General features: G+C 49.5%; 1 protein-coding gene across 6 annotated transcripts in view; it reads left to right on the top strand.

Moving 5' to 3' along the window:
* The first annotated feature begins 8600 nt into the window (after positions 1–8600).
* Positions 8601–10627, top strand: part of TMEM229B (transmembrane protein 229B) — a 42270-nt gene continuing 40243 nt past the window's right edge. For 4 of the 6 annotated variants that reach the window (XM_005212007.5, XM_024997691.2, XM_024997690.2 and 1 more), the window contains exon 1: positions 8952–9040. The gene's annotated coding sequence lies outside the window, so the exon portion shown is untranslated. Of the gene's footprint in view, positions 8689–8951; positions 9041–9155; positions 9262–10627 lie in introns of those variants that run through there. The other 2 variants (XM_005212008.5, XM_024997686.2) reach the window with 2 other exon arrangements.

Raw genomic sequence — 10627 nt, 5'->3', positions numbered from 1 at the left:
CCACTGGGGAAACATTCAGATGGCTTCTGGAATGGCCTGACCCTGCAAGAAGGAATCTCCCTGCAGGGCACAGGGAGTTGTACTTACGTGGATGCAGGATCTCTGGAACAAAGCCTCTCTTGGAAAGAACACAGTTCTTTTGGGAAGCAAAGTTTTAGTGTTGAAATAAATTCACTGGATATTCAGAATGAGAAATAATTCTAAATAAACTTGCCACTTAAGCCAGTGCGATAGTCATGTACATATGTAGTAATATACATAAGATTGGAAACCATTTATACAGGTGAGGATCACTAAATATTTTCTAAGACCTTTTCCTCCACTCCAAATTGCTGTTCTCACTGACAGGGTTTCATGATTCTTGAGCCCTTTCTCAAGCTACATCATTTAGTATTTTTGTCATTAGGAGAAGGATGCTTCAAAGGACTGTGTTGCCCCAAATATTTATAGCAGCAATAATAACAGAGTAAAGAAAAAAGGATACAACCTAAATGTTCATCAGTTGGAACCCAGTAAATAAATTATTAAAATTCGTCTAGAAAATAAAATACTATGCAGCCATTAAAATTTATGTTGAAGAATTGTTTTTATTGACATGGAACAAATTCATTATTAATGTCAAGTGAAACAGTTTCCAGAAAAGTATGTTTAATATAATTTACTTTATGTAAAACTATATATGTGCTGTGATTAGTCACTCAGTCATGTCCGACTCTTTGCGACCCCATGAACTATAGCCTGCCAGGCTCCTCTGCCCATGGAATTATCCAGGCAAGATTGTGGAGTGGGTAGCCAATTCCTTCTCCAGGGGATCTTCCTGACCCAGGGTTAGAACTTGAACCTCCTGTGTCTCCTGTGTTGGCAGGCAGATTGTTGACCACTGAGCCACCTGGGAAGCCTATATATATATATGTAAATACACACACACACACATAGTTGTATATATTTATATATATCTATAGTTATATATATGTATATAAAACTATACATAAATAAATATGGGTAGACAGCTTTTCCCCCAAAACATTAATGGTGATTATCTGATTATATTTGGGTGTAGAAATCTGGTGTAATATTTTTAGTTTTTGTTCTTTTTATATTATGTGAATGTTTTACAAGGAGTATAGATAATTTTTCTAATAAAGCTATTAAAATGTTTAAAAAATATGGATCTCATCAGTAAAGTATAAAGTCGAGGGAAGTTGACAACTAACTCAAGAAAGCTACAATCTACCAGTCAAAGAACCTGCCTCATAACCTCCCATCCTTCACGTTTAATGTCAACTCACTGTCTCCAGTTGGTGAAGATCCTGGGCAGGGGTATGACAAGGGGAGGAGCTGGGGACCAATGCTGAGATCAGAGGGGACTCACATGCTTTTGATATTGCCCGGATCCTGTTACCTCTTCAGAGCAATTAAGCTATGCCCACAACAGCATTACTGGATTCCTCTTATACACTGTGTTCTTGTGGTCTGGAAGTTGTCCAGGTCTTGAAGGAGCAGACACAAGTCTGGGGACGGAGTTAAGTTGGGTCTAATTCTAACCCAAGCCCATTTTACATCCTGCAAGGGAAATGATGCATTCAGCCCTGGTGTCCACTTGAGGGAAGAAGGACTGTGAAGCTAGTTGGGTGTGGTCCAGAGGATAGACTTTGTGAGCCTCTGGCTGGGAGCAACATGGTGCATGATCTCAGGAAGAAAGTCTGGAGCCCCTGTTCCTTCCCTCTACTCTTCTCGTTCCTCCACACCCACCTACGCTCATCCACGCTCCTTGACTGCAGCACCAGAGACACTCATGACCCTTCCTTCAACATTCTTAGAGTATTGGGCCATCATCCAGCTCCATTCAGTTAAGCTAGAGGGTGGGATCCACTGGGTCCAGTGTCTTCCTACAACATGAATTTGGATTTCAATAGTAAAAATGCTAGGATACGGGGTAGTGTTAACCTCCCATCATACAGCTGCCCATAAGGGCACTTACGAGGTTAAGATGAGGCCTGGAGCAACTAGTTCCCTTCTTCGATGATGCTAAGAACACACACGGAGGTCCATAACGAAGCACTCAGTCCTCTGTGGTCTTCCTTTAAGTCTTGGGGAACCCCACTATTCTTCCTTCCCTGCCCCTAGATCCCTCTGCTGTATTCTCCAGGGAGGTCACAGCTCTATACCTGACATCATTACGGCTCATATGTATGGAAAATCCCACTAAAGATGTCAGTGCCCTGTCCCAAGTCTGTATCTTGCTGAAGGGCATTAAACAAAAGCAAACTTTGACCTAAGTCATGGGCAAGAAAGAAGGGCAAAGAGTCCTTTGACAGAAAGAAATGTACAAATTTGCAAATACTAGTCAATATTGAGCCAGTGCCTGAAAGTTGCTTTACAAATCAAGTGCTGTAGGGATAAAGCCTGGCAAGAAAACAATTCCATCTTAGAACACTAATAATCACTGCCTTTCACCACCAATTCAATGGACATGAGTTTAAGAAGACTCTGGGAGTTGGTGATGGACAGGGAGGCCTGGCATGCTGCAGTCCATGGGGTCGCAGAGTAGGACATGACTGAGTGGACTGAACTAAACTCCATGGGAGGGAGAAAATTTAAGTCCCTAGGAGTGTGGGGTCCCTGTTAGAGACCCTTGTGTAGTGTCCCCATATCCAAACGCTTAGGTCTCAAGCTTTTTACCTCCATGACCCTACTCCTCAACACAGCACATGTGTGTTAATGGTTGTTGAACTGAGTAACAATTTTCTTCAAATCAGGAGTCCAGTCCTCATGACAGCACAATACCAGAGAAGAGAATAGATATAAAACTTATTAATTAGTGAGCATCTGAGACTAATGGGACACCTCACCTGAACTCATGTGTCAGACAAGATGGAATCCCTGAGATCATCCACCCCTCAGGCTTGTGCAGCCCTTCCTGAAGTTGGCAGAGTTCTACAAGGGGCAGGACAAAGACCGTAAAAAGAATGGATACTGGTTACATCCTACCTTAGGTAGTACAGTCCCAACACCCCCACCCATCTACCCACACTGTCACCCCCAAGCTGGGCTGCCTCTCAGTCAGCTCCTATGGGACAACTTCTTTAACGCAAATCTTAAAAAAAAAAAAAAGATTTTGCCACTCTAACCCATCTCAGGACATAATGGGACCAGGAATTGGGTCTTGGATGAGATGTTGTGATAGAAATTCTTAACCTATTAATGCTGCCGAATCCCAAGCTATTCTGCAATCAAAAATTTCAGGCTGAAATTTCTATTTGATCTGATCCAGTGAAGTTGGGACAGGCACACAAAGTCCCCCCCACCCCCACTCCCCCAGGCTGAAGGGCTTAGATAGCAGCATAAAAGCTTTTAGTTGCAAAGCCTTCTCCTAACCAAGCTCGCCTTAACAATACTCCTTTGTCCCTCCTCAGACGACTGAGCTCCTTGTATCCTGGCAGAGGGAGGCACAGAGGGGAGGTGACTAGCTGGGAGTTTGGTTTCTAATCTCCAGGGTAGAAATTCTTTCAAATTTGCCCAGCACCTGGACTGACTGCTGAGTCGGAAATGAGAGCAGCTGGGGATGGGGACGGCTCTCCCCATGATTCCCAAGTTTCATAATCAACTCTAGCTTCCCCCCTCCTCCAGTTTCCCACCGTCACAGTTAAACTTGCACTTAACGACTATGAAGTTGTGTAGTTCCCATGTATGTTCATATTCTCGCTTTGATTTCTTTGAGCGTTGGCCTCCCCCCACCTCTTAATCTACTGCTGGTCTCATGAACCTGTGCTCATTTTCTGGGCTATCTTAGTGCCCACATATTAATGTCTTAATGCTTTATGGATGAATTCACATTATCACAGAATATAGTGAGTTCCTCATTTTCAGGCTCTAGGTGTTCATGAATACTGCATAGTTCTTATCCACTGTGTTTTCTTTTTTGATGACTGGGGGGAAAAAAAAAAGAGAGAGAGAGAGGACATGACGTTTAAAGATCCCTAAAGTAGTAACATACCTTATTTTGAGAGCTCGGTGAAAGTACACACACCCCTCTCCCGCATGGACATGTGAATAGCAAACCTTCTGATAAACCTGTAGTCAACTTGACCATTTCCCTGGGGCCTGATGCCTCCTAGCCCTCCGCTGGTACCACTTTTCCACTCCTCAGAAGCATTTAACAAACATTCGAGGACGTCCTTAATAACCCATTGCACCTGCTTCCCTATTACAGTTCATCCATTTCTGAGCACAGCTTGTAGCTGTGCAAAGTCCCGAAAGTGTTGGCCTGTCTCCAGCTCGATACCCACCCTAGAGCGAGCAGTGATTTTAGTCAGCAATCTAGGCCTGCCTGTCCTGGTACTTTTCAGAGTTTGCTGCTGCTTTCTGAAGGCCTCTCTGTTTCTCCCTTCACCTTCTCTCATAACGGAGAACGTAACGGGGCCCCGAGTCAGGTGCACATCCCCTGTGCTGCTTGCTCCCCCCCATACACCGTGGACACCCTCTTTTCGGGGGCTGCCTAGCAGCCTTTCTCTCCCTTGGGATAATAACACTTCAATTTCCCTGTCTTCCTCTGGATTGTGATGTGCGGCGTTGGTGGAGCTTACATCAGGGTATTCTTCTGGCCTTTCTCTGGCTGAGAGGTGGATCCAAGACTCAGCTTAGGTAAACTTCACCAACTTAACCCTGCACTTGAGCAGATAAAAGTGATAAAAATAATTGAAGTCCCATTGTTCTGGCAGCTGAGCCCCAGGAGGCTCTCAGTTACTTCCAATTCCCTGGGCTCCCAAATCTGTCCTGGTCCTCGCCTTTTCAAGTCTGTTTAGCCAGCATTCCTTCCAAATCTGTGGGCCATCTGATCATATCCTGCTAATAAATTCCTTTTAGACAGCTAAAGTTGGGTTCTGTTCCTTGCAACCAAAGAATCCTAAAAGTTCCAGGTTCATATTTCTTCCAGTTAGGCTCTTTACGCCTCTAAATTTTATGCCTCTTTCCTTCCTATTTGAAAAAAAGGCTGTTACAAACAGACTCCTCCCCCCACCCCATTTTCAGACTCCAGCAGATCTTGTCTTCCTCTCTTACTGCCTAGACCATGCCTGTATCTTCTGGAAAACAAGAAGTTTTCTGCCCTTCCACTAAGCATACCATCCATAAAGCAGTAGCTCCTGTCTACCATAAGTAATTTTCATAATGACTTTCAAAGAGAACAGGAAGATTTCTGTATGCTTGTAAGGGAAGACTGGTTCCCTGGGGGGGAGGTTCCCCAGTTCTTTCTCACCCAAATTATTTTCCTGTTGTGCGTGCCTGCTAAGTCACTTCAGCTGTGTCCGACTCTTTGTGACCCTATGAACTGTAGCCCTCCAGGCTCCTCTGTCCATGGGATTCTCCAGGCAAGAATATTGGAATGGGTTGCCATGCCCTCCTCCAGGGGATCTTCCCCACCCAGGGATTTCCCGACCTGTGTGTCTTGTGTCTCCTGCATTGACAGGTAGGTTCTTTATCACCAGTGCCACCTGGGAAGCCCATTTTCCTTTAAGCTGCTCCAAATAACTCTAAGCTCAAGATAGCCTTTGACTTCAGCGCTTCCTCTGTCCTACCTCACTTCTCTTTTTCTCATCACAGCATTCTGTGACACGCCATATACAGTTATCTCTTGGCCTCCAGTTTCCACGCCTCGGTCCCCTCCCAAGTCCTTCCTGCTCTGGCTGCTGGCCCAGTCCCTTCACTGAAATCACCCTCTTGAGCAACATCTCTCCTGACTTGTGGTCAGAGGGCAACCCCCAGGAAACCAACCCTTTCTAACAAGTATGCAGAAGTTTTTCTGGTTCCCCTTGAAAGTCATCAAGAAAATGACTTATGGTAGACAAGAGCTACCACTTTATGGATGGTTTGCTTTGTAGAAGGGCAGAAAAGTTCTTGTCTTTCAGAAAATATGGTTAAGGACCTAACATTTTCAAGGTACTTTAGAGACTACAAAGACATTTGAAAGACTCTCTTTTTTCCTACCCAGTGGTAGAAGAGAGATGTGAAGAGAACGATCGTTAAATGCCTGTGGTGGCAGGGACTTCAAAGTCTGTATGTGTTCATCATCTTTATTTATGCTTGCAACAGCCATGGAGTTGCGTTTTATTGCCATTTCCATTTTGCAGATGAGGAAATAGGCTCAGAAAGGTTAAATAAACTGCCTTAAGACACCTGAGTAGGATGTGGAGTCTGAACTCAGGTCCAGGTTGCTCGGATAAGACAAGAAGTCAAAAAAGGGGCTGGCATCCTCTGGTGTGTGTGTTGGTGCAGTGGGGCTTGGTTTGTCCCACGGCCCTCCACCTTGAATCTGTACTTGAATGACTAGAACCATTATACAGTGCCTCCCTTCACCCAGGGTCACCCTCTCTACTCATTCTCACAACAATGAATGCATGTCTCAGCATTCTCTGGGTGAAAAGCCCGGGGACCCACTCACTGCTACAGATGGTATTTTTAGGTCTGCTTCTGCAGCAGACAGCTCTGTCCTGTACACATCTGATCTTTACTTGGCGTACAGATGGAATGGATCTTGGATAGGGTGCCAGAAGACTTGCGTTTGAAATACATTCTGCTTTTACTAGCAACATAACCTTGACCAAGCCATATAATATCTTTGAGCCTTGACTTCCTCATTTATAAAGTGGGGATTAATGATCAATCCAAGAAACAAGATAAGTCAACTGTAAGGTATTGTATATGTTTTTGTTAGGAAGAGATGATTCCTAATTTCAGAATGAGGAAGACCCTCATGATGATGGAGTGAAGTCCATGGGAGAGCTGGATAAAGTAGAGACTGACTGACGCCAAATCTTGGGCCTTAGTTCCTAACTCTTCCTTCTTTTATTTTCTATAACTGGCCCATTGGCTTCCATACACTATGGCTTCTAAACTAAAATTATATAGGAAAACATTTTCTTTGACCTCAAAGTTTATTTTTTGCCTCTGAGTTTAAAAGAAATTCAGAAAATTTTATGGGCCCTAAAAATATTGTGGATGAAAAAAAAAATATTGTGGATGCTCAGCCCTGCACACTAAGGGATAAATCACCCCCAATTCAGATCCTCCGCCTTAACAGCCTGTTATGCTTTCTTCTGCGCAATGCTGCCTCCCAGAGCCAGAAGGGAGTGGAATCAGCCACCAGCCAGAGATCGAAAACCAGAGCAGAAAGGGACTCCAAGGCAAGGGGCCGGCCAGGGAGGTCCATCTTCAGCAGGTGGGCTTTGCTGCCAGATTGACTGAAGTATCTTCTTGCAAGGTGTTCCTGAGAGGGGCCTGTCTTCTGCCTCTCTGACAGTGTCCTAGGACAGCCCATGGCTTCAATGTAGCCCTGATCCCTTCTCCCCAGCCCTGCTTTGCCCTCAGCAGAAAATACTCTCCTGTTATGGAAGGCCTTCTGTACTGAGGATGCTACATGCATTTCATTATTGGGTCATCACAATATACTTATGACCCAGGCCATACTACCTCCATCTCAGAGCAGGAAACTAACTCAGGGAAGCCAAGAGCTCTTGCCATTGGCACCACGTGACTGTGCACTTCCTCTGCAGGTTTGAGAAACCCACAATTTCGGGTCAGATTAGAACAGCAGCTCAGCTTCTCATCCAGAGTGGGGCGAGACTGGCTGGATGGTTTCTTTCCTTAGAAGATTCTGTGCTGCTTTGGACCCCTGAGAACTCTCTGTCGCTGTGGCATGTGATTAAAAAGGGAGTGAGGGCTAGGAGAGAAGCAGCCATCAGACCTCTCTGATCAGGCCTCGGCACACATAGGGTCCCTGTGAGAATTAGCAAAGGGTGCCCCCTCCAGACAGATAATTGACAAAAAGATACCCCTAAATTGTAAAAATGTCCTTTCCTCTTGGCTGTAGCTCCAGTACCAAACCCAAATGCTTGACGTAGTTGCATTGCCTTCCTACTCCCTTCCCAGCCTTGCTGCACGACCTAGGACCCACCTGAGGGGCCTGTCTCAAGTTTTGGCCCTCCTGTCAGGGATTTCCCACTGATCCACGTATCAGAATCTCCAGGTTTTCTAGATGGCATCCATTATTTTACATCTTCCAATAGAAGGATCCCAACTGACTTAAGAAAGAACATGTTCTGTTTAATCTTTGTGGTATAAACCAAACTGTCAACCTTGGAAGTTCAGGCTCTCCATTAGGTAGATTCCTTAACTTCCACAGGCCTCAGTTTTCCCATCTTGAAAATGGGGATAATAAAACCCATCTTGCAGGCCTATTTCAACGAATGGACTGCACAAAACACAGCGCTGACATCTGGTGGGTCTGCAGTGCCGTGTGGCCCGTGGCCCTCGGGGAACGGGGACCCACAGGACACCCACAGTGGACGTTGTGCCCCCACAACTCCTACAAGCAGGGAGGTGAGGGGTCCCGGCTGGTGCTCTCCTCGGGGCTCCTTCAGACACCGTACACGCAGGCGGGGTGGCAGGGGCCCGGCAGGCAGAGGAGCTCTGCACTGCAGCCCCCTGCACCGCGCTCGGGACCGGGGGGAGCATTTCCAGACGCCCGGGGCGCAGCCGACTCCCGGAGGCGGGGGAGGGGCGAGGGAGTCGGCCGGGCCGCGAACCCGGAGGGCGAGCGGGTGAGCGGGCGAGCAAGGAGTTAAGCGGGGCCGGAGGCAGAGCGCCTGTCAGACGCGAGCATGTGCAGTTTGCACCGCATCCATACTATGGGTGAGTGCCGCCGCCGCCGCCGCCGCCGCCGGGGGCTCCGCTCGGCCCGGGCAGCGGCGGCCGCAGCCCTCCGACCCCCGCGCCGCGGCGGGCGCCGACACACGATGCGGGACTAGGCGCGGCGCCGGAGGGCCGGCGGCGTGGGGGAGGCACGGGCAGCGGCAAATCGGCGCGGGGGGAGCCCGAACGCCGGGCGTGGGGGCGGGGAGCAGGCGGCGCAGGAGAGCGCCCCGAGTCCCGGCGCGGGAGGAGGAGCGGGAGCGAGCCCGGGAGACGGCGCTCCTGGCCGCACCTGCGCCCGGCAGGCGTCCGGCCCTGCCCTGCCCCGGCTCGCGATCCCGGCCCCGCACCGGTAGGTGCCCTCGATGCCCGCAGAGAGGCCTTTCTGCCGCCGGGAGAAGTGGCCACGCGGGGCGGGCAGCGCCGAGTTGCGGGGGGCGCGGGCGATGGTGCGGTGATGGGGAAGACCCTGCGACCGGGGGACCAGGCTGGAGGCGCTGCCGGATCCCGCCTGCTCTTTGCTTTCGATTTCGTTGCGGTGCCCAGGCTAGAGAGAGAGCCGCAGATTAGATGGTGCGCCCGGGCTTGGATTCCCTGCGGGGGATGGGCGCACAGGGGGGCGTGTTGGGAAGGGGTGCACCTTGGCAACTTTCACCGCCAGAAACAAAGGGGGCATCTGGGAGATGCGAGGAGAGGGGCCAGCCGGGGATCTCCGGCAGCACAAGGTTGACACCCCCTCTTCCTCCGCGCGGAGAGCATCCCCGAAGCCCTGGGAGGGCGGAGGGGGCGTCAGTCTGGGTGGAAGCTAGAGAGGCTTGGGAGTGGGAACCACGGGCCCTCCTGAGTTTGAGGACTTTTCTGAAGGGGAGGAAGCTGTGCCTAGATGAACCCTGTCTCCAGGGTGCATGGGAAAACTAGGCGATGGTGGACTGCACACCTAGTCCTCCCCTCCCCCGGGCCGGCCCTGGGGCCCAGCCCAGCCCAGCCCCCGGGTTGCTGGCTTTCCATCTGCCCACCCTGATCTCCGGTCTTCTGTGGGAGAGGCGGGGCTGGGATGGGGACCATTACCGCAAGGGGAGGGAGACGTTGGCCTCTTTCCCAGGTGTCTTCCTTTCCCTCTTTCTATATCCAGTCGAAACTGACCCCCTTCCTTCCTTCCCTGGACTATGTCTCCCTCTTTCTCTTCAGTTTCCTCGGGGGTATGTTTGTTTTGTTGCCTCGGGTACAACCTGCTTAGGGTGACAGGTTGTTCTGATGCCACTGGGAGCCCTCCCAGAAGGAAAAGAACAGGACCCTGGGGAGCTGCGCCAGTGTAACCTTGGGGGCTCTGCTCACAAGTCTCCTGCCTTCTCAGCACCCAATAACAAATGAGCCGTTATTCTGGCCTTGGGACTTGAGTCGGGAGGCTTGGGGTTTTCTCTTTGCTGTAAGCAGGGAGAGGGGTCAAGGGGAGGGCTGAACACCCTCTGGGGATTGGGGGGGGGGGGTGGATAGAGTGTCTTTTTCTCTTTTGCTATAGAAAGCAAATGAGCCAGTTTCCAGGTCCCCAGTCCCCGACCTTGTGTCTCCAAGAAGAAGGTGCCTCCAGCTCTGAGCCCCTTGCATGTGACCCCTGGCTCCATCCTGTGGCAGGATTGCCCATTGCCTTCTTAGAAAGGACAGCCCTTTGAGAATCGGGTTATCCACTGGTTGCAAGGCAAAGCTACATCTGCTTGCTTGTGGAGACAGAATGCGCTGGGTGGGATTGGGGGTGGTGTTGCCGGGGGTGGGGGCAGGCTGGCCGGGTGACTCTTCTGTCTGCTCCTGTAAATGAACTACTAATGCTGTAAGTGGTTGGGCCAGAGGTGGGCCTGGTCGGACACATGAAGGGGTGGGCTGAGATAAGGCTTGGCCCTCCTCCCCAAGGCTTTATATTTGGGGACAGAGTTGAGTAACTGGG

The sequence above is a fragment of the Bos taurus genome, chromosome 10 (assembly GCF_002263795.3).
Source record: "Bos taurus isolate L1 Dominette 01449 registration number 42190680 breed Hereford chromosome 10, ARS-UCD2.0, whole genome shotgun sequence".
Lineage (NCBI taxonomy): Eukaryota > Metazoa > Chordata > Mammalia > Artiodactyla > Bovidae > Bos > Bos taurus.
This window is presented reverse-complemented; position numbering and strand designations above follow the sequence as displayed.